The 27,658-nt window shown below is 53.3% G+C and overlaps 1 protein-coding gene across 1 annotated transcript in view; it reads left to right on the top strand.

Moving 5' to 3' along the window:
- Positions 1-357: 357 nt before the first annotated feature.
- SEMA5B (semaphorin 5B) overlaps positions 358-27,658 on the top strand; it is a 117,659-nt gene continuing 90,358 nt past the window's right edge. Inside the window, exon 1 of the mRNA XM_053663004.1 lies at positions 358-614. The gene's annotated coding sequence lies outside the window, so the exon portion shown is untranslated. The remainder of the gene's footprint in view (positions 615-27,658) is intronic.

Here is a 27,658-nt window from a genome sequence, read left to right as displayed (position 1 = left end):
TCGGTTCTACCGCTCGAATGCCGAGTCCGAACTGGACTTCCACACCGCCGGCCCTGCACCCGCCGGCAGCGCACACCTGGCAGACAGGGGGCGGGAGACGCGCGGAGCCGGGGACTGGGTGATGCAGGGCGCCCCCTCGCGCTGTAGCGCGCGCCTCGGGACTGGCGACTGAAGCGCCCGCCGCGGCGGGTCCTCTCCTCCCCCTCCTCCTTTTCGTTCCCGCTCCCCTCCTTTTCTCCCCTCGCTCCCAACTCCTCCCCCACTGCCTCTCTCTCCCTCCCCGCTTCCCTCCCTCTCCCCAGCTCCGTTGGTCCCCCCTCCGCTCTCTCACCCGCGCGCCGGGTCGGAGCTAGTTGGAGTGCAGAGACTGCTGCCGGAACCCAGCTCCGCGGACTCGGGCGGGTGCGCCGCGGGTCCCGCCGCTGCTGGAGGAGCCCGACCCTAGCGGGCACGGGCCCCAGTCGGGACTGCACGGGAGCGCCGAGCTCAGAGCCAGAGGCGCTTCAGGCGCCGCCGCCCAGTTCCCAGACCCGCCGCCAGCCCTCCTGGCTCGCCGCCGCCGCCCCGAGAGCGGGAGCCACCGGGAACCGGGCACCTGCGCCCGCAGCCGGGAGGTGAGTCCGGGGAGCCTCGGGCGCTTCCCCCCGCGCAGGCTGGGGCTGCAAGTTGCAAACTTCAGCAACTCGGTGGGGAGAGGGTTGAGAAAGGGGTAGGGACCCGGGGACATTGGCAAGTTGGAACCAGGTGGCGGAGGCTGCGGGCGGGAGCAGAGGGGGTCCTTTGACTCTCGAGCCGCTTGCTGACACCTCGGCTTGGGCGCCCTCCGCCCTAACCCCTTTCCCTCTGCCCGCTCGCTCTGGGGTCCGCTGTACTGGGCCCTCGACCAGCGCGGTCAGCGCGCATGGGCTGCAGCCGCGATGGGGACCGGGGACCTGGGCCTGGAGGAGGGGACAGCGGAATGAATGGCTGTGAGAGAGCGGGGCGGAGGCTCTGACCCCGGCGCCGAGATGGAGGCTCAGAGAAGGCGGGCGGGTAAAGCCGGCGCTGGGAGAGTGCGGACGGGCGAGGCGCGTGGGAACGCGTAGCCGCGCGGAGTGTGAAGTCTCGCTCGGAGACGTCCGCTGCCCCCTGCAGAGCCCCCACCCCGATTCTTCCGGACCCCCGGCCCTAGCAGGGCCCTGCGGGGCCCGAACTGCCCAGCCGCAGCGGCCCGGGAGCCCCGCGTTCCCGCCTCGGCCGGTGGAGAGGGGTGCGGCGGCGGGAACCCGGACGCGAACGGCGATTGTCCGATTTATTTTTCTCATGGTAATTTGTCTTTGTGGTTGGAGCTACCGATTCACTTTCCGCTCACGTCGTGCGGGACAGCCGGCGCGGAGGGAGGGAGCGGGGAGCGCGCGGGCCCAGGGAGGGATGGAGACCAGAGAGGGGATCCGAGACCCGAGGGGGGCGGGTGCCCGGGGGGAAGTGGGCGCTGGACCCGCCGAGGCTGAGGCGACCGGGCGAGTGGAACCCCTGACCGGCGGCAGAGGGAGGACAGAGTCGGTTTCTTCGCCTGCCGCAAACTTTAAACGACGAGGAGGAGCCACCTGAAGCGCCTCCCCAGCCCCCGCAGCCCGGTCCTCGGGTCGCACCGCCGGCCTCGCCGCGCCGAGCTGCAGTGGGCCCCGAGTTCGCAGAGGTAACCGCCTCACGCCTCGATCCTCTCCAGGATTTGCACGGCCGCTCAGAGAGCGGCAGGAGCAGGGAACGGCTGCCCGCCCTCGGGACGCGCTCCTCCCGGCCGGGTGGCACGGCTAACGAGGCTGGGATACCGGCGGGAAGCGGACCCCCGCGCGGTGCTGCCTCCCCGAGCCCCGCCCACCACAGCTTCTCTTCGGCCCCCCGAAAACACAGTCTCGGTCCACATCTGTCTCCCCACGTGGGCCTCATTCTGCTCCTCCTCTCTCCAGGGCCCGCCAGGCCCTCCTCCCAGTTGTGCTCACCCCCATCTTCCTTCATCTTTCCTGCTGTTCTCTCACGTTCCTTCTCCTCACTTACCTCCACTCCCACTCCCACCCCTTTTCTTCTCGACATTCAAAAGTGGGCCCTCGCCTTTTCTGAACCGGGATAGTTGACCTTGAGGAAGGGGCAGAGGGGAACGTGAGCTTGAGAACTGGACCTCACTAGGAAAAGGGGGCCAAATTAAGGGGGTCAAACTTCGGGCTTGGGAAAAGCCCGAAGGACCCTGCTCCAATTTAGATTCCCAACGAAAAACAAAAAGGAGAAGGAAGGCAGATAAATGATCAGAGACAGAGGAGTTGGCCGCGCTGCCGCACGGGGCGGAGGAACCTGCAGGAAGAACCGTCTCGGGAGACGGCTCAGGAAGCAGGGCTGCCTCTGGTCGCCCCAGGTTTTGGGGAAAAGGTGTGTGTTGGGGGAGGGGAAGGGAGTGAGCAACTCCCTTCTGTGGATCCACAGCTCCTACCACCAGTTTGGGAGCGGACGGCAGTTCTTCGGTCTCCGCCCTCCACCCCGGGAGTCCTGCCCGAGGCTTCCTCCTCCGGAACTGAAAACAGCTACCACGGCCATCCCCGCCGGCATTCTCGACCTCCGAGTGTGTGCGGGGCACCAGTCTAGGCGCTGAGCCGGTGCACCGAGAGGCTGCTAACTTCGCCAGACTGTGGGGGCAGGGGAGGGAGGACGGGAAGAAATAAATATGCACAGGCTGTCCAAGGCGCGACTGACCAGAAGGTGGTTTAGGAGGTGACCAGAAAGTCTGACGACGCGGGTTGGACTGAGAGCTGGACTTGTTGGCCTGGACCCCTTCCCCACCCGCTGGGTGCGTAGGGAGGGCCGGGCGGGACCAGGGGTGGACTGGAGGGGCTGCCTTCCCACTTCTCCTGGAGCAGGACCCGGAGGGCAGAGCCGCTGAGCCAGCCAGCCTGGCTCGGTGGACTGCCTCTCCCAGTTGGGGTCAGAGAGGTCACGGCAGCCTTTCTGTCCTGGGGCGCCTTTCCTGGCTTGAAAGTCCCTCTGTTTGTTACCTAAAGCTGTAGGAGGGCTTGGAGATTGTCACATCAGGGGAGTCACAGACTCAAATGCCTACAGAGGTCAGACAGGTGACAATGTGCTGATCAGGCCGTCAGAGCGGCTGGGCTGGGGAACAACTGGGTCTTCAAAGTCAAACTGGCAAAATAACAATGGTCCAGACGAAACCCGTGTGCAGCCCCTGGGCAGGCTGACCCCCTATAACTACAGATGAAGCTATTACAGGTCTAAGAAGTGATCTCACCTCTTTGCGTGCGCACGTTTCCAGGTTTCCCTGTACTCTGGGGAGTGATTGGAGCACCCCACAGCCGGGTCCTCCCTCTGACCCGGTGGACCCCCAGCTCACGCTCACTCGCAGGCCCACTAGGATTCTTCTGTGAGATGATGAGTTCCTTGAGGACGAGGAGCCATCTCGTCTTATACAAATCTAGCATCTCATATCCATTGACAGGAGAGTTCAGACTCTGGGTCAGGGCTGGAACTCAGGTCTCTTGCCCCTCCCCTCCCACCTCCGTCCTGGAACCCTTGGGTATAAATCAATTTTTTCTTTTAAGAGAAAGAAAAAAAACCCAACTGTGACTTTTTGCTTCTCCTAATATAGTAAAGCTTTATGCCGGGGTTGGAAGAGAAAAGACTGGGAGCAACTCATGTAGCGTGTTTGGGGATTCCCAGGAATAACCAGAAAGCCCTGAGTCCTGAGTGTGGGTCCAGGGAAGGGGAAGAGGAGCCCCAGGGCAGGGGCGGAGGGATGGCAGGCCTTATGGAGAAGCAGCCTGACAAGGCTGAAGAGGGGTGGGTGGGGCTGTGTGTGCTCAGGAAGAAGATGCTGTCAGGTCAAGTTATTTTGAACTTTGATCAGCTCACTCCTGTCCGTAGTCTTGGGGACCCTCCTACACGCCAAAGGGAAAGTCAACGAGATAGCAGCGCAGATCACTACAATCAACCAACTCACTACTTTTATCGAGGACTGAGGTAATAGAATGGGCACCAAGGGCAAAGGACAAGATCCCTGATTAGAAGTGCTTGTTGTCTTATCACGTTGCCTTCAAGGACCCAAGGCTCAGCTCTGCTACCCTAGCCGTCAGATGTTCCCCATAGTCCTCAAACGTTGGCTTTTCTGTTGCCTGGGCACGAGGCAAATGAGATCAACAGTGGCAATAAACTCAGGTATTTGCCATTTGTTGAGCACCTACTATGTGCCGGGCACTGTGCTGGAAACTGTGGATACAACAGTAGACGAGTTTCATCTCTGATATCCCTGAATGGAGGTGGGTTAGCATGCTGAGACAACACAGTTACTAGAATTGCCTCGACTTCTGTGATGGCGTTTACTCTGGGGTTTTTCCCCTGGGGGATTGTCTGGGTGATCTGACAGCTAACTGGAGTTGTCCGAAGGACTGGGGGGAGGGCTGAGGGGGCTACTTGTTCCCCTAATTCCAGGTCTCCTCTCCATGCCTCAGGTTCTCACTCATCAAGTGGGGTTGAACACCTGGGTTGTACCTGTGGCGTAGACAGAGGCAAAGCCACGTATCTGGCATCCAGGGATGAGCACCATCAGGAGGGAGTATTGGTTATTTATAGTTCAGGGTCTGCCTCCTTTTGACACCTTGATTACTAGCCTGTCTTCATCAACTGATGACTCTGTGTGTGTGTGTGTGTGTGTGTGTGTGTGTGTGTGTGTGTGTGTGTTGGAAATAGTTACCTCTAACAAATGATTTTTCTTCACATTTAGATCTTTGCATTTGAGTTTAGCCATCACTAAGTTAGTCTTAAACTTCTGAAAAAGCTTAATGGACTTGGTCTGATATGTGTGACAAGAGGCCAAAGCAAGTGTCTGGACCAGTGGGGCATTGTTGAATTGACCGAATCGAGCCTTTCTTTTACAGCGTGTGTGGGCAGCCCCTGAACTGCACCGGCACAGTGCTGTGGTTTTGGAAACTCCCTCTCTCTGACTTCTGGTGGATCTCTGTTTATGCCGTTCTCTGTCTCCAGTGGAGGAATCTTCTCAAAGATTTTCTTTTTGAGGAAATCTCCTTAAAACCAGCTTGGATGCTAGGAAGTGGCAGGGAGGAGCTCCAGCTGGGAGCGGTTTGCAAAGGGGAAGGATGCTAAAAAACCAAACCTTGTGGAATGTACTCTTTAATTCTGACACTACTCAGGGCCTCACCAAGGAGAAATTATTGTTCTTGATAGCTTCGGAATAGGAACAAAAGTGGTGATTTCCTCTTCAATTTGCTGCTGAGCCCACTGGGGAGAGCCAGACAGGGAACCCCTGGGCTGGAGCCTGAGCTTGGGAGAATTTGACCTTGAGCACAATTCCCGACAGCTGGGCTGCTCCTGCTCCTCCTCTCTCTGACTTGAAGCAGAGAGATGTCTGACTTGAAGCCAAGGATGTCTTCGGGCTTTTCCCTGAGCCAGTGAAAGCTTGAAAGGCAGTCTGTGTGCAGAGCCCCTCCATGACACTTGCCGTCATTGATCTGTGTTTAGGAAGGATGACTTCATCAGCCTTGCACCTGGAACATGTTTGAATTTGAAGCCTTGTCAGTGTTATTGGGATATCTTTGCATTCGAACCCAGAATATCTCTGTGGCCTCTTCTGTGATAGCAAGGGCTGGTACCAAGGGCTGGTACCGGAGGATGGCTGGCGGCCATCTGTTCCTCCAGTCCCCTGAGGATCAAATTAGAGGAGGCAGGTTTAAGTTCCCAAAGGAAGAGGCTGGGCTGGAAACGAGGGAGGCTTCCCTGCGGGAGCGCTCCTGCTAAACCTGGCCGGCCTGTCTGTAAAAACACGGTGTTAGAGGCGCCAACCTGAAGGCTGGCCATCGAGGTCAGAAAGACCCCGAATGGCGATCACAGTCACTTCTCGATTTTCCAGGAGTGGTTCATTCCCCTTTTTGTGGGTTATTTATGGGGGGTGTTTAGTCCGAAGCCAGTTTCTAGTTTCCATTGCCAACCCACCCGATTGCCAGTCGCGGGGTCCTCTGAGAGTGCATTCTCCGTGCAGCCGAACATCATCTGGACGGTAAATCTGCAGTAGGTGTGCGAGTGTAAATATACTCATATACCTCCTTGTATCGACATAGATGTGTTTTGGTTTGACCACCCAGCATTTGGGGTTATCTGCGGCTCTGCTCTTTTGCCAGGGGTTGATGTGCGGCTGCTCCTAGGGAGGCAACTTCAGGGAAATAGCCGGTGGGGCAGCAATTTAGATCCATCCCTACTTGCCACCCCCACTAGTCTACCTGAGCCAAAACTCCCTCCATACCGCTCTGGTCATTGTTCTGGAGGCCCCCTGGGAACCCCACTCTAAGGAGAGCAGAAGAGCTGCAGTTGGCTCTTAATTATTCAGGGATGTACGGGGTCTGGTGTGTGAACCACCCCACCCAGGCCTCTTCTTTCCCTTCTTTTGGTACCTTGAGTAACTCTATACCTGCAAGGAGAGGCTGGGGAAGATCTTATCATTGGATAAACTTTTGTTTCCAGCAACCTGTTCCCTCTGCTCCTCTTCCCTCAAGGCACCTGGGAGAAACCAGGAGGCTTCCCAGAGGCCCCATCCACCCAAAGCAGTCTACCTTTAAGGTTCACCCATGGCTCTGTTGGCCGGAGTGTGTTTCTGCCCAAAAGTAGAAGAGTAATTAATATACCACTAGCTCCAGCTTCCACAGAGTCAGGCCCCTGGAGATGTCCCAGGTTCCTGGTTTCCTCGCCTTTTCCCTTTGGTAGACTGACTGTACTTGCAGTTTATGGAGTCAGCTGATACCTGGTTCCCACCAGGAATCTAAGTGGAGAGCAGTGTCCTCATGGCGAAAGCTCCCAGACAGGCCAGTTCTTGAGGAACGCTTCTGTGAATGTCCCCCAAAGCTAAGAGTCATTTTTCTGCATCGACCTAGTGCCCTGGGGCCACCTGCTCCCTTTCGGCTTCTTGCCAGCTCCCAGAGTGAGTCTCTCTTCACATGCTGGGCTCAGTCTAGAGAGTAAGGCCCAACTGTCCTCTGTATGCGGGTACGAGTGACATGGTCCAGTGCAGCACTAATTCACTGGTTCCGATCACAGTCACCTGAAGAGCTTTGGCAAAATATAGATGGCCAGCCTCTGCCTACACCTTCATGAAGTCAGGATCGCTGAGGGTGGACCTGGCAGTGGTATTTTTTCAGCTTCTAATAGGCAGCCATGGTGGAGAGCCACTGACCTAGTCTCCTTTCCTGGGCTCTGGCCTCCCTCCGCCGGCGTGCCGAGTCTTTGCGCCCTCAGTCCCTCCCCACGGCCTGGCCCTTTCCAGCAGGTGCCAACGACAGCCCCCGGCATTCCGATCACAGCTGGTATGTGTGCTCCTGTGTTCTGAGCCTAATCACTCTCAATTATAAGCTGATCGTGGGTGCTCCTTTCTGGTCATTTTGTCTTGGAAAGCATTTATTAGAATAATGCACATTCATTCAACATTAAAAAATTGTGATTGTGTGGTCTGTACTTTTTTGTAAACAGCCTGTTTCATTTAGTAACATATTGTGATAATTTCTCCATGTCTTAAGTATTTTTCTAAAATGGGCCTTTCCAAAAGGTCACCAGTTCGATTCCTGGGCAGGGCACATGCCTGGGTTGCGGGCCTGGTTCCCCACTGGGGCTCCTGCGAGAGGCAGCCATTCGATGTCTCTCTCACACATCACTGTTTCTCTTCCTCTCTTTCTCCCTCCCTTCCCCTCTTTCTAAAGATAAATAAATAAAATATTTTTTAAAAAATAGGTAAGATGGGCTTTCTAATGACTGCCTGGTTTTCCATCCTATGGATGGGCCATAATTTATTAACAAACCCCCTGGAGGTTGAACACCCAAGTTGTAAATCAGTTTTTAGTATTACAAATACTGCTGCAGTGAACACCCTTGTGTATGAATCTTTGTGGCTGTTCATGATTGTTTCCTCAGAACAGATTGCTACAAGTGGAGTATTTGCACTTCTTTTTAACATAGACCATTTAGACAATTTTGACTGACTTCTTACAGCAGTACATTTTTTTTTTATTTAGAGCTGAAAAAAACCAAACTTTTTGCACTAACCTCCTCTGAGCTTTCAGACTGGCTGCTGGGCCCCGCCCGGCCCGGAGGTCAGAATCCTCCCCCAGCCCCGTGTCCGGGCTCCATGTTTAGGTCAGTTCCACAAATCGCTGCCTTGCCCCTCGGGTGAGCTCCGCATCTCTGCTGCCCCTCGCCCCCAGACTTACGTTTCTTCTTTTAGCTTCTTAGCCTTTTTTTCTTCACATCTGCAGCCCGGAAGTGGCGGGACGCAGTGCCCTCCCACTATTCCTCCGTGTAACAGCTATTATTTATTGAGCTGCTACTAGGCACCAGATGATCTGACAAACATAGTGCATGCGTTTGCTCTTTTAATCCTCATGTGCCTTACATGCACGTATGGTTTTTGACTCCACTTTCCACGTGAGGCAACTGAAACCTTGAGAGAGAAAGACAATTTGCCCAAAGTCACGCAGCTAGTGAGTGGTAGAACTGGGGTGTAAATCCAGGCTGGCCTCAGAGCCTACACACTTCAGTGCTACACTCCCCTTTCTCCATCCTTGGCTCGTGGGTCAACAAGTTGTTCACAAATGCTCCATTAGCACCTCCCGGACCGGTCCCATGCCTTTCTCCAGCAGGAGAAGGCCAGTTCTCACATATGAGTGGTAGAAGAGGGGGATGCCTTTCATCAAAGCGCCCTTTTCCTCTTCACTTCCTTGAATCTGTCCTCACCCCTTTCTCCAGGGATCCCATGCCAGAAAACATTTCTTGCCTCCTGACTGACCAGCTGCCAAGATCCCAGCATGCCTTGCAGCTGAGCAGGTCCAAGTTATGACAGATCCCTATGACAGCTTCCCCGCCCAGTTGGAAGAATTTGGATGCTACTTTCCCAGTCTGGATCATAAAGCTGTCAGGGAGGCATGCTATAGTAATGATTGGGGGGGCGGTAGGCTGCCTGAGTTTTGTTGAATGTCAAATATTGTTTAAAGTGTAGGATTGGGTACTTTTTTGCATTCTTGCCTCTGTAACATTGTCATTGCCCAGAAGGTAGAGAAATAGTGACCAACAGTTCTTCTGATTTGAGTCTGACCATGACGGAGAACTAGGTGACGGTGTGACAGTACTTTGATGAGAGACAACATGTCAGCCTGGCGGTAATAACAGCCAAGGAAAGAAGCGACCTGCCCAGAGACCTGCCCTAGACTGTAGGAAGTCTGACTTGGGGAAGTGTGATCATATGATTAGGGGTTCCTAAGGGGAAGGTAGTTTGTGGCAGGTGAGACTCCGAATAATGAAGCTTCACATTTTTACGCATGACGTGGATGAAAGCGGAGTAAGAGAGCTTACCAAATTTGTTGATGACAAGGCTGTGATGGGCAGCTCCTAGGAAACCTAGAATAAATGCTCAAAATTACCTCAGCAGACTGGAATTCTGGGTTTAAACCAACAAGATGAAATTTAACAGGGGCAGATGGAAAATCACATTTAGATTGCAGAAACTGATTACTCAAGTTCATGAGGGGGTTGGAGGTGGGGCAGGCTTGATTTGCCTGTAGGTCCTGAGAAAAGATCTCGGAGGTTTAACTGTGCACAGGCTTCGTAGGAGCTGACAAGGGGGTGGAGCTGCTCACAGCACCGTCTTCCAGGGCCCTGAGAGAAGTGCAGGGTCCATACTGGGTTCTCTCTGGTCAGTATGTTCTCATCTCTGCACATGGGTTTTAGAGGGGCCAACTCATGTGTGTTCAATGGCCGGCACTCAGCATCAGGAAGGTGCTGGGGAACCCAGCCCCAAAAGGTCTGCTGGAGGCAGCCTGTCTGTTTAGAGAGAGAAAACCCCGGAGGCCACGGTGGCTGACTGCGGAAGAAACAGGATTTCCCGTAGAAGAGAACACAGCTCATCAGTCTGGGAGAACCAGGGGACCCCAGAGTGGAAAATACGAGAAGAAGCTGGATTTGTTAGCATGGGCACCTTCCCCAGCAGCTGGGCTTTAGTGAACAGCTCGGGCTGGCCGTCCTGCTGCCTGGGAGGCTGCTGGAGCCCTCCTTCCCCCAGACTCCCGATCCGCCTGGCGGAGCACATCCATCTCTGTGTGGCCCTGAGTCTGGGGAACACCGCTTTCGTTCCTGACTGCTCTAGAGCAGTGGTCCTCGAGGTGAGTTCCCTGACCAACAGCATCATCAGTGCCAGAACCCGTTAGTTGCATTCTTGGGCTGAACCCCAGACCTCCGGACTCAGCCACTCCTGGGGTGCCACCCAGGGACCTGTGCTTTAAACGCCCCCCAGGCCATTCTGACTCGTGCTGAAGTCTGGCATTCTGCTTCACACCACACTAGGCTGTTCTTTCCGTGGCTGGGTGCTCGGGGCACTTCTGCGACATGCATTCCTATGCCTGGGAAGCTGTGTAGAACCTTGGAAAGAGCATGGGCTCTGGGATGAGACAGACTTGGGTTTGGCTTGACTGGTTTTGGGTTGTGGGTCTTGTGGAAGTTCCTTTCCCTCTCTGAGCCTCCTTTTTGCACTGTAAGGTGAGGGAGGCCTAGTTTAAGGGAGGATTACACCGAGTAGCAGAGCTCATGTGGACGTTCCCTCTAGTCTCAGGTCATCTTGGGCAGGGTCGTCTCTCAGCCTTGGAGTTGCCTCTCCTGCAGAAGCCTCCCTTTCCAAACCCCTTGGAGAGATGCCTGGGTGTAGGCCCCTTTGTACCCCTCACAGCACCCACCAGCGTGAGGGACTGCAGGTTGCAGAAGTGCCACAAGCGTCTGGCAATGGAAACGAGGGCTTGGTTAAGTCTTGAGCTGCCTGTTCCCTCTGTCCCTGGACAATGGAGAGCCAGGGACACTTTCCTTCCCACCCCTCGTCCTCCTGGGACCCCTGTCCTTGTGAGTGTGAGGAGGACCATCCCTCCAGGGGACCCGGGTCTCACCACACTGTGACGCTAGACTCACTGCTCTCTGCATGCAGTTCTATCTGCCGAAGCCATCTGTGGAAGGTCTGGGGCCAGACCATCTCATCTCTAACCTTAAATGGGCAAATAGCCGGAGATGCTGGTGCCAAGCCAGGGGGGAATGTGAGTGGGCCCTCTTGGTGCCGTAAGACCCGGGACTCGTCTATACAAGTCCCTCCTGAGTGGCTCGCTGGTGGAGTCCTGAGCTCCTCGGAGACAGAAAGCGCATCTCCCCACAGGGTAGCCCATTCAATTTTTGGTTAACATGTCTAATAGAAAATTCCTCTGTTTCTCTGAAGTCCGTGTCTCTCCCTATGGGCTCCATCTCCTCCCCCCGTGTGGCTGTTCAGGAATCCAGTCACTTCACGCCACAGCTTTGCGAACACGGGAGACTTAGTGTTTTCCCCCTCATCACGTCTGTTAGTCCTCCTATGACTTTCTTCCCCTCTCTGGACACAGGGCTCTGAACATACTGCCACGTGTCTTAAACTGAGGTCAACAGGACAAAATCTGGCCCTCCAGAGGGGGCCCAGCCAGCCCACCCTCCTCAGTCCAGGTACCACACCTGCCACTAACGCAGCCTCTTCGCTGCCCTGGCTCTTTGTGGCAGCCACGTGGCCCTTCTGACTTTACCGAGCTCACAGCCAACCAGTCCCCCCAGGTCTCTAACATAATCCTTACTCAGTCCCTTCTTCCACTTTCGTCTTTGTGCTTGTGCTGGTTTGCTCAGGCATAACAAAGCACCACAAAGGGGGGCTTCCACAACAGAAGTACATACGTTGTCTTACAGTCCTTCAACTGGAAGTGGAGACCAATGTGTTGGCAGGTGGTTCCTTCTGAAGACTAGGAGGGAGAATCTGTTCCACGCCCTCCCCTAACTTTTCTGCTGGTTTCCGGGCAGTCTTCGGCATTCCTTGGTTGACAGAAGCATCACCCCGATCCCTATCTCGTGTCCGCCCGGCAGTTTCCTCGTGTGCCTACACCCACCTTGCCCTTTTATAACAACACCAGGCGTGTTGGATTGGGGGCACACCCTAATCCTCACTTCATCGCCTTATTTTAACTAGTTACATCCGCGATGACTGTTTCCAAAGAAGGTCACTTTCTGAAGTACTGGAGGTGAAAAGTTGAACATAGGAATTTGGGGAGCAGGGGCACACAGTTGACTCCATAAGAGTGCTGTCGCTGTTTTATGTTTGGGGACTCTACCTTTTCTGCTAATACACTTTAGCTCGTCTAAGTTCCCTCCATCTCCAGCTGATGAAGGTATTTTGGATCTTGTCTCTGACATCCAATGTATCTGCTGCTCCTTCCTGCTTCACATGCTTCCCGGATATTGATCTGAGGGTTTGATGAGATTTTGCACCTGGTGGGGTAGGTCAGGACCTTCCAGCACGTGCATATTTCCCACCGAGGGGCCTGGATCCCCTGGTAAGTGATCTTGGGTACGATAGTGTGACCAGCTCCATTACCCATGAAGTCTCCCATCTCCTAGCTTCCTCTTCCTAGCTTGTACTCAACAGTTTCAGGAAGAGCTTGTCGGGTGTTTTCGAGATCATTTACATGGGCGAAGCCCATGTCCCTCATCAGCCGGCCTGGTGACCCTGTCAAGGCAGATGAGTATTGCCCGACAGGACTTGATTGCTGAACACGTGCTGTCTGCCCATGATCTCAGCTGCCTTTCCTGGGTGCTGACCCCTCTTCATGTATAGTCTCCTCGGGAATTTTTCCCAGCTTCCCTCTCTGTGATTTGCAGAAACCACGTTGGACCCCTTTCTGGGTGAGAGGAGGGTGTGGCCTGCCTGAGGCCTCCCAGCCCCGCCTGTGCTTGTCAGGATCCCGTCAGGAGTCCTCAGATCTCTGCAGCTGCAGCTGTTCTCAGCCTCATTTGCATGTTCCCCGTCCCAGGGATATGCATGGGGCCAAGTGGCTTGAACTCACTCACCGCAGCTGGAGCTTTTGCCATTCTTTTACCAGCTCTGCCTCGGGCCTCTTTCCTTTCCGTGGAATCCATACCTGATGCAGAAGACAGAACCCAAGCTGGAGACAGAACTGCAGGGCCGGCCAGAGAAGTCCCCCGGGTCTGCGGACACCATGTTAGTTACCTCTCAGCACTCTTTCCCCTTCCAGCTCCTTCCTTTCCAAATTCCTCTCATTCCTAAAAGCTCTTCTTTCCTCTCTGTTCTTCTCTTTGACTTAGTGAGGACCAGTGCCCATATGAAGGTGAGGTGTGTGTGTTGGGGGCTGGACTGGCTCTGGCAGGGGCATGGATCGTGCCAGATCAAGGGCAGGGAGGATGCCAGGTGCTGAGGGTCTCAGATGCTTTGCTGAGAAGTCTGGCTTGGAAGGCAGCCTGGAGCCGCACTGACCTGGGTTTGAATGCTGGCGCTACCATTTACTTGTAGGGTGACTTTGGGCAAATTATTTCTCCTCCCTGTGATTCTGATTCCTCATATGTAAAGTATCCACAGTACCTTCAGAGAGCAGCTGTGGGAATGGAAATAAATGAGTTCTTTTTAGTAAACTGGGTTGCCTGGAAAAGTATCAGGGGCCTTAGGGTACCAAACAAACCGGTCTGCAGAGTGGTGAGCTGGAGACTGATATGGTGGGCTGGTGTGGCGGAGAGGGTGGCCCATGGGAAAGGTGGGTGGTGAGGCCAGCATGTGGGCGTGAGGCCCAGGACTGCAGCAAGGCCATTGGAGAGGAGAAGGAGGAGTGAGTATGAGAAAGGGGGAAGGAAGATGCCCAGGACTCTGAGCAATTTGCAGAATGGGATAGAGTCTTGCAGGGCTTTTCAAAAGTTTACTGAGAATTTATGTTAGGCCAGGCCATTTAAAAACGCTGTGTGTATTTTAGCCCATGAAAGCCCAAGAGCAGCTATGACTTTTTACACCCATTTTACAGATGAGCTGACTGAGACACAGAGATACTAGGTAACCAGTAAGCCAGTCCCAGGTTTCCAACCCAGGTGGGCCAGCGGCCCCCAGCTCTCTCCTCCTCTGACTGATGTGCTTTCTGCTCCTCCCTCCTCCCCCTCCCCCCCATCACATCTCCTCCAGCCCAGGCTCTGTCCTGCCGGATCCTCACACCATCTTCTCCTCATGGCTGGTGGCCTGCCTTTCCGAAGCCAGTTCTCTCCCCTCCCTCCATCCATCTGTAGAGGGAAGAATCCGACTACAAGAAAAACTTCCTGAGTATGAACTGCAAGAGCAATTAAAACAGCTGATTGAAGAAGACTCTGGCATGACTTAGCTGGAGATGGATGGGGCGGAGGGGAGGAGGACCAGGACTTGGGACAGGGGCTGTGGCTCCTGCCACCTGGACCTCTAGGACCAATGCTCTGGGTGCAGGGTGCGCGGCGGTGACGTGCTTCTCTTGGCAAGAGGGCCGCCACTCCTGATCGACCTGGTCCTTCAGTCACACTTCACAGCCTGGGCCTGCTGGGAGGGAGGATTGCTCTGAGATCGGCACACCGCGCTGATGTCTGGAGCAGTTTGCACTTCGGAAACTCCTCTCCTTGAGAGCCAGGACGAGGGAGCAGGGCTCCATAAAGGCCCAGGCCCGGGTGGCACAGGGAGGGGGCAGGGGGCAAGGGACACAGGGGAGAAGGCGCAGGTACCCCTATGGGTGGATGAATGCTCCATCCCTAGAAATTAATTCTGGTGGAATTGGCTTCATAATCTCAGTAATCAACTGCCATGTGTGAGGACCTACTGTGCACCAGTCTCTCATTTCAGTTCTCATGGGGGGTAGTAGGGAGAGATTATCCCCCAACGTGCACGTGAGGGAAGAACTTCAGAGAGATAAAGAAACTTTGTACAACCATATAAAGCTAGAGGTAGAGGCAGGATTTGAACCCAGGGCACAGTGCACCCAAAGCAAGTGCTCTTTCTACCTGACACGGGGCCTCTGCCAGTAGCTGGCTGGCTGCCTGCAGTCTTCTGTCGATCGGAAGTGTCAGCTAGAACCAGGAAATGAATTTGATGGTGGAGGGGAGGTTGGGGGCTCAAGCATTGGGTACGTAGTGTTCTTCGGATGGAATGTCGTTCAGAATCGCTGTCACTGCTGGGAGGCCCAGGGCCCTGGGTGTCTCCGGGTCATTCTGAGTCCTGAGGAGGTGGTGGGGAGGCTTTTATGGGAAGCCGTCCTCCCTCCATGACACGGCCATGGTCTCCCCGCCCCAGCCCTGCACCCAGCCCTGTACGGGTTCCCAGGCCGTCCCTCCCCTGCGACCTCCCTGGGGCAGCGCCCTCTGTGCCGTTGCGAGCCCTCTGGTGGCCATGCCCAGGCCTGCCGCTCTGTCAGGAGCCTGTTCCTGGCCACTTTCTGAGCCTCCAGGAGGGAAGTTAACCTTAAATCACAGGCTGTGTGTGCGTGTGTACGTCATGTGTGTCGGGGGGGAGAGGTCCTTTCATGGGGCCTGAGGCACAGGCCCCCCTGTGAAGGCCTCACCTCTCATCCAGGTCTGAATTCAGACTCCCCGTTCTTGGGCAAAACTCCAGATGCCACCTTCTGTTTTCTTATGTGCACAGGGCACCCGAGTAAATCAGTGTCCAGGTTGAGCCCCAGTGTCCCACAGTCCCCTGTGTTGGACCCACACAGCCCTGAGCTTGCTCCTGTGCGAGGACAAGGCTGGACTGGTGTGACCGTGTCGTGGATGCTCCGTGAGCCTGACGTTCTGCTCTCTAAACTCACGCTCCCTGTCATCAGAGAGATGCGAATCCAAACCTTAGTGAGGTGTCACTGCTGCCTGTCGGAGTGGCTACCATCAGAACGTCAACAAGTGCAGGCAAAGATGCGGAGGAGAGGGAATCCGTGCGCAGTCTTCCTGGCATTGTGGATTGGTGCAGCCGCTGTGGAAAGTAGCACGGAGCTTCCTCAATAAATTTAAAATGGAACTGCCTTATGACCCAGCAATTCCAATTCTGGATATTTATCCCAAAAAACTAAAAACGCCAATTCAGAAAGATATACACACCCCTATGCTCACTGCCGCATTGTTTACATCACCAAGATTTGGAAGCAGCCCAAGCATCCGTCCATCGGTAGGTGAGGGGATAGAACAGCAATGGTCCATTCACACCACAGAATACTACTTGGCTGTAAAAAAGAAGAAAATTTCACCCTTTGTGACAGTACGGATGGACCTGGGAACACTGTGCTAAGTAAACTAAGCCAGTCAGAGAGAAATACCATACAATCTCACTCATATGTGAAATCTAATGAACAAACTGAACTAACAAGCAAAATAGATACGGACTCATGGATGGAGAGCACGCTGACAGCTCAGAGCGGGGCTTGGGGGGGAGGGACTGAGCAAAAAAGAAAAAGAGAAAGAGTTCATGGACAGGGACAGCAGTGTGGTGGTTATGGGGGCAGGGGTGGTGGAAGAGAGTATACAGGGAACAGCTGGTAATGGATAAAAAAACCCTAAAAAAACTCGTGCTTTCTCACCCCTCGGGGACCTTCCCAAGGGTGGTTCCCTTGTCTTATGAGCGGAGAGACTGAGGCTCTGCTTGTTAGTAACTGGCCCCAGGTCGTAGTCTCTCTTACTGGCTCCCTCTGTTCCCTTGCAGGGGGTTAGAGGGGAAGGGGCGCAGCAGTTCCAGGAGAGGGGCTTACTGACCACCCAGCCCCTCCCGTGTATTCACCATGGCCTTTGGGCCTGCCCACCTGAGGGTAGTCTGGCATGCTGCACCTATCTTTGAGGGAACCCCCTGGCAGCACAGCCCAGATGTTCAGCCGGAATCACACCCTGTGTTTGTTTTAGAGGTTTGGGGTGAAGAGGCTGATGAAGGGATTTGGAGAGGCTCATGTCTCAGAAACATTGATGGACATGAAACCCTGCTCACTGCAGGTCTCAGGTTGTTTTACCTGCAGGAAGGACCCATTTCATGGGTCTAACACAATCTGGTTCCCTTCACTAGACTGTGAAGACCAGTAGGTGTGATGCTGGGCTTTGGGCTGTTGGGTGGCCTGTGATAGAATAATCCATCCTTTGAGGCATCAGATAAACCAGTCCCTCCTGTTTGGGCCAACTCTGATGGGACTGCGCCAAGATTCTGTCTGGGTCTCAGTTAAAACCTTGCGAAGTATTTACACTGTGGTTAAAAATGTTTGCAGTGGACCAGAGAACCATGGCAGCATCTCTGCGTTGGGACCCCTTCAGCCGTAACACACACGTGTAGGTCCACGGTCAGCAGGAAGGCTGGAGATGGGCATGTGTGCCCAGGATTGGGCAGCCGGGGGTGCTGTCTGCTGGGTCCTCTGGGCTGGAACAGCTCTCATCAAAGTGTGGCAGGTGAACCTTCATCAGGTTCACAGACTCGCCCCCTCGGCCTGCCCCACCAGCCTCTCCAGTTCTACCCCGGACTGACTGAATGTCCAGTAATGACAAATATTGATTTGAACCTTCACCATGTGCCAGGACTATGCCCAGTGCCAGAGAGATAGGGGTAAATAATGCCATTCCATCCAGGAGCTAGCAGTCACGGGGTGAGGCGGGTGAGCCAGCTAGCCCCGCCGCAGTGCTGAGCCCTGGGCCACCCCCCGCCTGCCTGCCTGGTCTGTGGGCTCAATCCCCGTGAACGGTCTGGGCTGCTCACCCGCTCTCTGTAGGTAATGCGCCTTCACCTGCTCTGGGCTAAATGACCACCATGATGTTGACAAAACGCCTTTTCATGGAGTGCTTTACTGTTGTCAAGAACATTCACACTTTTAGTTTCTTCTCCCTGAGGCCACAACTTTCCTTTACTGAATCCCATGCCAGACACTGTTCTAATTGCTTTTTGTACATTATCTCATTTAATTCTGTTTTAAAAATACATTTTATTGATTATGCTATTACAGTTATCCCATTTCCCCCCCCTTTATTCCTCTCTGCCCTGCACACCTCCTCCCACCCTCATTCTTCCCCTTTAGTTCATGTCCATGGGTCGTACATATAACTTCTTTGGCTTCTACATTTCCCATACTATCCTTACCCTCCCCCTGTCTGTTTTCTACTATCTATGCTACTTATTCTCTGTACCTTCTCCTCTTCCCACTCTCCTGTTAATAATCCTCCATGTGATCTCCATTTCTGTGGCTCTGCTCCTGTTTTAACTGTCCACTTAGTTTGCTTTTGTTTTAGATGTGGTTGTTAACAACTGAGTTTGTTGTCATTTTACTGTTCATATTTTTTATCTCCTTTTCCTTAGATAAGTCCCTTTAACATTTCATATAATAAGGGCTTGATGATGATGAACTCCTTGAACTTGCCCTTATCTGAGAAGCACTTTATTTGCCCTTCCATTCTAAATGAAAGCTTTGCTGGATAGAGTCATCTTGGATGTAGGTCCTTGCCTTTCATGACTTGAAATACTTCTTTCCAGCCCCTTCTTGCCTGTAAGGTCTCTTTTGAGAAATCCGCTGACAGTCTGATGGGAATTCCTTTGTAGATAACTGTCTCCTTTTCTCTTGCTGCTTCTAGACTTCTCTCCTCATTTTTAATCTTGGGTAATGTAATGATGATGTGCCTTGGTGTGTGTCTCCTTGGGCCCACCTTCTTTGGGACTCTCTGAGCTTCCTGGACTTCATGGAAGTCTATTTTCTTTGCCAGATTGGGGGAATTCTCCTTCATTATTTGTTCAAATAAGTTTTTCATTTATTTTTCTTCTTCTCCTTCTTGCACCCCTATGATTTGGATGTTGGAACGTTTAAATTTGTCCTGGAGGTTCCGAAGCCTCTCCTCATTTTTTTCGAATTCTTGTTTCTTCATTCTTTTCTGGTTGGATGTTTCTTTCTTCCTTCTGGTCCACACTGTCGATTAGACTGCCAGTTTCCTTCCTATCACTATTGGTTCCCTGTGCATTTTCCCTTATTTCACTTAGTGTAGCCTTCATTTTTCATCTAATTTGTGACCAAATTCAACCAATCCTGTGAACACCCTGATTATCAGTGTTTTGAACTGTGCATCTGATAGTTTAGTTATCTCTTTGTCGCTTAGTTGTATTTTTTTCTGGAACTTTGATCTGTTCTTTAGTTTGGGCCATTTTTTTTGTCTTGGTGTGCCTGCTACGTACCAGGGGCGGAGCCTTAGGTATTCACCAGGGTGGGGTAACCCATGTCGCTGGGTTGTGACACTGTATGTGGGGAAGGGGCTGAGAAGGAGCAGTGGCACTTGCTCCACTCGCTGCCAGATTCCATTCACTTCCCCTTCTACCCACAAGCAAAGTGGGCCCTTCTGGTGCTGATTCCCATGTGGGTGGGCTTGTGTACGTTCTAGGACCCTGTGGGTCTCTCCAAGGAACTCTACTGTGAGGCTGGGAGTTTCTCCCACTGCCGCCTCAACCCCCACAGGTGTTTTCAATCAGTGGCTTGAGGATTTATTTCTTAGCACCGGAGCCCTGGGTTGTGCAGCCTTCTTGCTCCCCAGTTGTTCCTCCCAGTTTATCTGCACTTGAATGTGGGACCGCCTGCTCTACCAGCCCTGCCAGTCCACGCCAGCTGCCACCTTGCCACGAGTCCTCTCTGCCCTGCTGCCTGTCTCCGCCCCTCCTACTGGTCTGGATGGATGTGTCTTCTTTAACTCTTTGGTTGTTGGACTTCCATACAGTTTGATTTTCTGTCAGTTCTGGTTGGTTTTTGTTTTTAAATTGTTGTTGTCCTTCTTTTGGTTGTGCAAAGAGGCACAGTGTGTCTACCTATGCCTCCATCTTGGCCCCATTATCTCATTTAATTCTTACAGCAATAACAAGCAATTCTGGGTCTGGTGCTGTTGTACCATTTTGGAGATGAAGACATTCTCCAGAAAGAATGGGTCTGAGGCTGCACATATACTAAGAGGAAGTTTTGAAGCCTTGTTTCCATTTGCAAAGTCCATGCTGTGTCCCATCTTAGGTTGAAGCCTCTGCTGTCCGTGTGAGGGTGCCGGGGGGCTCCGGGGTGCCAGGCCCTTGCCCTGAGCCCTGCGGTTCCAGACTTTCCGAGGGCTTCCTGCCGCACACCCAGCGGAGTTAGTCAGCGTGGGTACTTCCCCATTCCTCCACGGTAGCCACCCCCGCCCCGTCCTCTCCAGACCTGTGTGGGCTGGCCTTGAAGTCCCCCCCCCCAGAGGGTCCAGCAGCAGCAGCAGTAGGCTCTCTCTTCTTTGGGTGTCTAGGGCACTCCGTTGCTCATCCCTCCGGCACACTGGAGTATTTTTTAAAAAGGCAAGAACAGAACTCAGAGTTTCAGAAAGACAGGGACAGGGTGCTTCTGGAATCCAGGTCTGCAAAACCTCTTGGTCTGCCCCAGGCTGGAGGTCAAGGTTGTAGGGAAAGCAGCCCCCACCTTGGGCTCCCGTCTGATTCTGGCTGCGCTGGCATTGGGCGGGGTGGCCCCTGGGAGGATGTTCCTGCCCGCATACCCCCTGTGCCATGCCCGGGTGGGGAGGCACGAATTCGAGCCGTAGCACATCCCTTTCTTCTGTTGGGCCCATTTTGAAAGGGGGTGTATGATTCATCAGTTCTCCTGGGCAGGATGTTAGAATCACAGGGGGGCTTTGAAAACTACTGAAGCCCAGGCCTCACCCTCAGAGAGGGACTCCACATGGGCTCGTGGAGCCCGGGTGTCTGCACAGTTTTAGGGCTCCCGCTGAATCTCAGGGGCAGTCTGGCACCTCATTCTGCCTTTGCCCGCAGCACCTGGCACCGTCTCTATGGCCGACTGCTGCTGTCTCCCTGCTTGAGCTCCCTCTCCCAGAGCAGGGACAGAGCCACGCGTAGCTTTGTGTCTCTTTACCCAGCCTGATGCCTGGCACCGGGGCCTCAGCAAATGTGTGCTGAGCTGTTAGAGAGCTGACGTCAAAGACATCCTGGCCTCCCCTTCCAGTTCCCTCTCTCAAAGCATGGACGGGACCTGCTCTCGAGAAAGGGGTCCTCGGTTCTCCATCTCCAGAGTGGGGTGAGGAGTGAGGGCCCGAACCCCTGCAGGACTTCAAGGTCTCTGGTGAGTCTCGGGACCCTTTGTGGGGCAGCCGTGGAGCTGCTTCTGTTCAGTGTCTGTCTCTCAGCCGCACACACACAGGAATATGAATGTGAATGGAGGCCGGAAATCTGAAAATACAGGGGGAAGCTGGGGCATGATGTGCCAGGGGCGAGGGAACACATTTGGTGCTGTGTTTTCACCCGATGTGTTGTTCACAGGCCCCTTCCTTGTCCCATCTCAGGGCAGCCTCAGATCATCGAAACCTGCAGACACAACACAGACCCTTCCCTCAGCCCAGAGCCCCACTCCTTTCAGACACCCGCACTGTGCGTTTTTCCCTTGAAGGAAGCCAGAAGAGAAGGTGGCAGCCTCTGAGAACCCCTCCCACAGAGTGGAGATGAAGTGTGGGGGCCTTGAGAGGAGTCTGGGTAAAAACCCCCTTTCATCTCTGGCTGAAATGCTGTGCCTTGATTCCGTGCCAGCCTCTCCGTCTGCAGAGCAGGGGCCCCACCGCGGGCCCACAGGCTGGCACATCTTCTGCGGCTGCACTGAAAACTGGGTGGCATTGATGCAGTGGGCAGCGCTGGGAAGCTCGGGTTTCCCCTGCCCAGCAGCCCAGCGCCACATCAAAGGCGCACCTGCAGTGGGGGCAGGGCGCTGCCCAGCAGGCCGGCCAGAGACACCCAGCCCTGGGCTGCAGCAGACCCCCCACTCCAGCTGGAGGCTCAGCTCCCCCTGCGGCTCCCAAGCCCAGGGCCCAGGGGGGCCCCTGCCCTGCTGGTCTGTATCCCACCTGTTGCTTGGATGGTTGTGCCTCTCTCCAAACAGGCCCAATTTGGCCCTTCTCCAAAAACCTGCACCCAGCTCGGCTGCTCCCGCCGTTGTCTCTGCTTTCTCTCTGGGCTGTTTTCAAATGTGTGGTTTCTACCTGCGACATCTGTGCAGCCCCTTCCCCTGTTCTGCCTCCAGGCAGAACTGCCTGCAAAAAATTCTTAAACTAATACCCACCGCGTGCCTACAGGTGCCGGATGCTCTTCTGGTTCTCGGGAGGGAACGAACCAACAGCTGGGGAGGCAGAGACAGGGTGCACAGCAAGTCTTACAGTGTGTGCGAGACCGCAAGGCAGGAGATTGTCTTGTTTTAGCCATCGGCATAAAAACAATCTGAATACACCCAAAGCGCAGAGACCAATACCGGAATGCCCATGTACCCCTCGGGGGCTTCAGCGGTGATCGTTACTGTGCCCGTCTGGTTTCACCTGTTCTCCCCTCAGCTCTCGTTTACCCTGGAATGTTCGTAAGCGAATCCAGGACATCATGCAGTTTTATCTGTGGATACTTCAGTGTGCGTCTCGACTGGTAAGGATTTATTCGTATTGTACGTGAACACCGTGCCATTGTCATGAACGGTGATTCTCCTGGGACTGTTTAACCTCACCGTGTGTGACAGCCTTGCCCCCACGACATGTTGCTTGGGGGCAAGGACGGTGCTGTTAAGAAACAGTGCCCCAAACTCGGAAACCAGGCAGGGATGGTCGCCTGCCCTGGCCACCTCACACGGTCACCTAACGGGTTCACCCAAGGTTACTTCCTTCTCTAGGGGAAGGCACTTTTGCTGGACTTTATGAAGTTAGGCGTTAACATGTAATTGATAACAGCCCTTCACCCAGTGGAGATGCAAGCGACCTCTGCCCCGTAGGAAAGAGACTCCAACAGCTGTGTCTTCCTTTGCCCTGGAGGACGTGAGCCAGTTCGGTCCCCACTCAGCGAGCTTATTTCTGCACGCCTTTTCTGACTGATCGCGTAAACCCCTGCTCTTCAAGTTCCCTTGTGGGTTACCTTTACCATCCCTCACTAATGAGAAATAATGATTATATGAGGGCATTCTGAAAACTGCACTTTGACAGTGGCCTGTGGATTTCCTTATCTTTCCTTAGATTGGTGCACTGCCTGGCACGCACTAGATGGTTGTGGAATTGGATTCATACTTGACTTGGGATCTCTAAGGGAAGGATCAAGGTTTCAGGTGGAGAAGTGCTTAGTTGATGTTATGAACTCTGGAGAGAGTGTGGACGTGGCCAAAGCAGGTCCCACTGGCTCTGGCCTCCTGTGCTCTGTCTGAGTGTGAGTGACGGCAGGGACAGGGGCTTCAAATGTGGGGCTACTGAGAGAGCTTTTGGCCACCCCAGCTCCTGGGGACACGTCCTCTGTGTGTGTGTGTGTGTGTGTGTGTGTGTGTGTGTCCAAGAGGGTATGCTGGCTTGCGTAAGGGCAAGGATAACATTGTGGGAAGGTTCTTTTATATCTAAAAATTACCACCTTCTCGCTCCTCGTGCTTTTCTGGGTGAGGAGTTCTCTTTTATATCTTACCTCAATTACTGCATTACAGTTTAGGGCCAGGGATGCAAAGGGGTGGGGGCGAGACTATCTGCAAATGCAGGTGGACTTGTGTGCAGTGAGAAGCAGGTGCCCTTTGCCACCCTGCGAGGCTGGGTTTCTGTTCTGAGAACAGGCCGTCGGTGGCGGTGGAGGCGGGTCATTTCCTGTGCAGAGCTGATAAGGGGGGTCGGGACGTCCTCTGGGTTCCCAGGACCGGAGCTGTTCAGTTGGAGAAACAAGTTCACCCTTCAAATACCCAATTGCCATCCCGGCTCGCTCAGCCCGCCGAGTGCCCATTGCTCCAGGAAACTGGAGCACGAGGAGGCAGGGGAAGGCTTTGCCCTCCAAGGCCCCACCCGAGTGTCCAAACCTCCCAATAGTTTCAGTGTTCACTGCCGCACCAGCCAGGGCAAACAAGCACCTTAGAGGTTTCTCAGCTGGAAGGGATTTTCCATTCAATTTAAACATTGGATATGTTTGATATTTTATTTAAATTGGCATGAAAAAAAGCTTTAATAATACCCTTTTCGATTTGGAGCTAGAGCAAGTTTGGAAAGCTGTCTGTCTAATCAGTGGGGACGCACTCTGAGCAACGTCGCTGGTCCCTGCAGACTGGAGGGTGGTGGTGGGGGGGCCTTCCTTCTGCCCCCGAGTCTTCGTTTTCACCATCCCAGCTTGTCAGGTGCTCCTGTCCTCCTCCCATGCCCTCTCCTCATTCCGTTCGTGAACCACCCCCAGCCATTCCTTGGGAGACACTTGCCAGACCCTGGAGACACAAGGTGAGTGAGACGCTCTTCCCAGCTGGAGAGGCTCCGTGCCCAAGGGACAGCGAGCCCCTGTGAGTGAGCAGTGCTGTCCGGGCGACAAAGCACACTCACGCTGGTTGTGGGTCTTAAGCTTCACGAGAATGAGGGAGGCAGATCAAGACTATCCTTATCCATCCCAGAAAAGGAAGCTGATGCTCAGAGAGGTCATGGGGCATCTCCAAGGACACACAAGTGGTCCTCAGTGGAGCCGGGACTGGAAGAGCCTCTTTGGCAATGGTCAAGCCTGTAGTCTCTGGCCGCACAGAGACTGGTAGTGAAAGGTCACAGGAACTGGGGAGGCGGAGTGTCAAAGAGGCTGAGGATCAGCGTGCTGACCTCTGCAGGGCAGGGCAGTCTCCTGAGACCCAGGTCTCCCTGGCCTGAGTGTTTCCGGGGTTGGGACATTGCTCTCTCCCTTGACTGGAAAAAGGTGAAAAGTATATATCATCCCCTCAGGCCAGGTACCCGTTGGTCCCTCATAGTCACATACCAGCAACCAAGGAGTCCCGAGTCCCTCCCTCAGCCAGTTGCAGTGAGAGGGACTTGAGCTAGATGTAACATGAAGAACGTCTTTGGAGAGGGAGACAGGATGGGGTGGTGAGTCAGTTACAAAATGGAACTTGTGAAGCAGAAACTGGCAGTGGTATCATTTAATAGGTAATAAAGAACGCCCTTCCTGGCTGGGGAGGGACCACGCTGTCAAGCTGATATTGCTCCTTCCACCGCTGGACCCTGATGCTGCTGGGGTGGGGTCTGGGGTGGGGCCTGGGGTGGGGGGAAGGCTTTGGGCAGGAAGAGTTGGAGTAGGGGAGCAGTTGGAGCCGAGAGGCGGACTGGACTGGCTGTGGTTCTCCAGCAAGAGCATTACTTGGTGGATTGTGTGTGTCAGGAGCGGCTGGTGGCGGTTGCTGGGGTGGTGGATTTGTGCTTGTCCCCAGAGGGGTGAAGGCCCAGAGATCACGTTTGCCGTCAGTCTTCCTGCAGGCAGGAAAGAGTACAAAGGAGATGACCTTGTGAAGCCCCAGGAGGCCCTGGCTCTTGTTCAGAGGACTTTTCCTGCGGAGCATTCTGGACTCAGAGAGATAGTGCGAGGTTTGGTCTGGCTGATCCACAGATTCACTAGGGGAACTTGAAGGGGAAACAGAGTATGGTCCACACCTGGGAGATTCTGATTTGACAGCTCTAGGGAGGGCTGGGAGTCTGAATATTCATTGTAAAGAGCAACACTTTAATGCAAATGCCTACTGTGTGCTTGGCATTGCCAGTCGGCCACCCAGTCGGGGAGATGAGGAGCAATCAATTTCCACCAGCTGAGGGGCCCGAGGGAAACCAGCAGTGACGTTTCGCTGCACACGGTCCTTCGTGTTTACAGTCTGCACATTAAAACCCAGCCCTCCAGAGAAGCTGGGCCGGGTCATTCCAAATTGCAAAGTTTTTTTTTCACTAACATAAGATTTGTCCCTTAAGCAACAACACTTAAAAATTATCAGCCACTGTGTTTGTGATTTTCTATGAAGCATATTACATGGGTCCCTGCCTTTTTAAACAGTCACACAAGCATAAACATAACGTTTTCTTGATATCCCAGGGGTATGTTAGGGACCTTAATTAATGTACTGAGCTATAATTCAGTGGGGCTTATGGGACAATTGGCTTATACCAAATGGCCCCCCTGAGGTTTTGAGTTGTTGTGCCTGAGTTTTAGTTTTTCCAGCTGTGCTTCTTGCTGACTGATGTCCCTTCTTGCTAGACACAGGGTGTCGGCCTAAAGCAAATCTCTTCACTTTTAACTTCCATTTATTATGTGGGCTTGGAAAGTGGATAGCTTAAGTTCTTATAGGGCATCTCGTGATTAACTTCCCATCATTCATTTCACGCCCCCTGAGTAGCGCAATGAAGTTTGTGATTGGCGTCAAGCCTAAGGAAGTGGGCCTGATTGGTTTAAGGGGACCCTCTTTTCCTTTGTCAGTGATTGGGTTATAGATGAACACGTGACACGGTCTGGACTAATGGAATTTGAGGAGAGGTTCTCAGCTGATTTCTGGGAAGTTCTTCCTCATTAGCAGTAGAGAGCCACAGGAAATTACTCTCCTAGTAAATGGAAATGAGACAGGCAGCCCTGGTTGCTCTTGGCAACCGAATCATAACTTCCAGAACTTTCTTTGGGAAAAAGCCTACTGGGGCTGGCAGAGTGGGCCGTGGAATTGCAGAGGCTGGCATGGCGGAGAGATGGGAAGAACTGTGAACTGGATGTTTTGTTTTGTCTTGTTTGTTAACCTCTAAACCTCCTTTCCTGTGAATAATAGTAATTGTACATGTTAGTATTATTCATACTTATTATTAATAAATAATAATAATAGGGTGTTTTTGTTTAAGCCACTATGAGTTGAGTTGGGTTGGGGTTACTTGTCACTGAAAGGACACCAGAGGATGAATATGGGACGCATGAAATGACGGTGAGTGGGTTCTGGGTGAAGCCTGAGGTTTTAGTACGTCTACTTTGTTACTCTGTTTTTGTTTCTCAGGAATTTAGTTTGGGTTTTGATGTGGGGGCTTATTCCTTCCTGAGATTTTTTTTAGGTGGGTGGTGACTGCTTGTCAGTCACTTTTGTATCCCCAGTATGTTTCACTGCAGGCAGAGTTACAACTGCTCATTGCATTCTCCTACCAAGTGTATTAGGAGGTCAAAGTCGTTCCACAAACTGGACGCTGGTCCTTGCTTTGTTGTCATGTTTCCCAGCTCACTGGGCGCCAGCTCATCCTGATCTTAGCAATAGGTAGTGCCCGAATCCTCGACATTCTACAGATAAGAAAACCAGCCGTCAGTGGGTTTACCCAAGGCTTAATTTTATAATTAGTTCTTAACCAATTTAATTTTGAAATGGCATCCAAAGCACTTTCTTTTGGAATAGCAAACCCTGTGCTCAAAAAAAGAGCCTCTCTTATAAGATGCCTCCTCAACAGGTGTGCCACTGGTGTCTAAGAGACATCAATAATGCAATGATCAGCCCCTGCAGGTCAGACCTCCGGGGTGAGACTGCCTCACGCTCCCACCACCAAGAAGAACTGCAATTTGCCATTAGGTTAAAGCTCTTCAGGATTCACAGCTTGAGCTTCTCATGTGGCTAATTGGTGCTTATTCTGCAAATCGGGTCACTCTCTCCAGTGGAAGAGAAGCAGGAGTTTGCCTATGTTTGTTCTTGTAAGCTGTGCAGCTAAAAATGAGCTGTGAAAGTTGGGTGTTTCTTGCTTTAGAAAGAAAGCAACTTATCATCATATCGGATGGTGCTTAGCCACACAAAGGGGTTTGCAGGCTTCACGGTAGGTCTGCTTCAGAGGGAAGGCCTTTCCCAACTAGAAACAAGATGTAATGATTTCCCCAAACCCCGCTCACAAGAACTGAGGAGGATTGTCCTGTAAGTTGAAGGGAGTTTTGTGCTAACTTGCGGATTGTTCAAGAACCTGCTGTTGGGTCTGACTGTTTGCAGATGGGTTGTGGTATGGTGTACCGAAAGCTATTGAATGCAACTTACAATGTTCAATAAAA

This window comes from Artibeus jamaicensis, unplaced genomic scaffold, assembly GCF_021234435.1.
Source record: "Artibeus jamaicensis isolate MK-2021 breed Jamaican fruit bat unplaced genomic scaffold, CSHL_Jam_final contig_3126, whole genome shotgun sequence".
NCBI classification, from domain to species: domain Eukaryota; kingdom Metazoa; phylum Chordata; class Mammalia; order Chiroptera; family Phyllostomidae; genus Artibeus; species Artibeus jamaicensis.
Note: the sequence above shows the minus strand (reverse complement) of the source record. Positions and strands in the feature narration are given on the sequence as shown.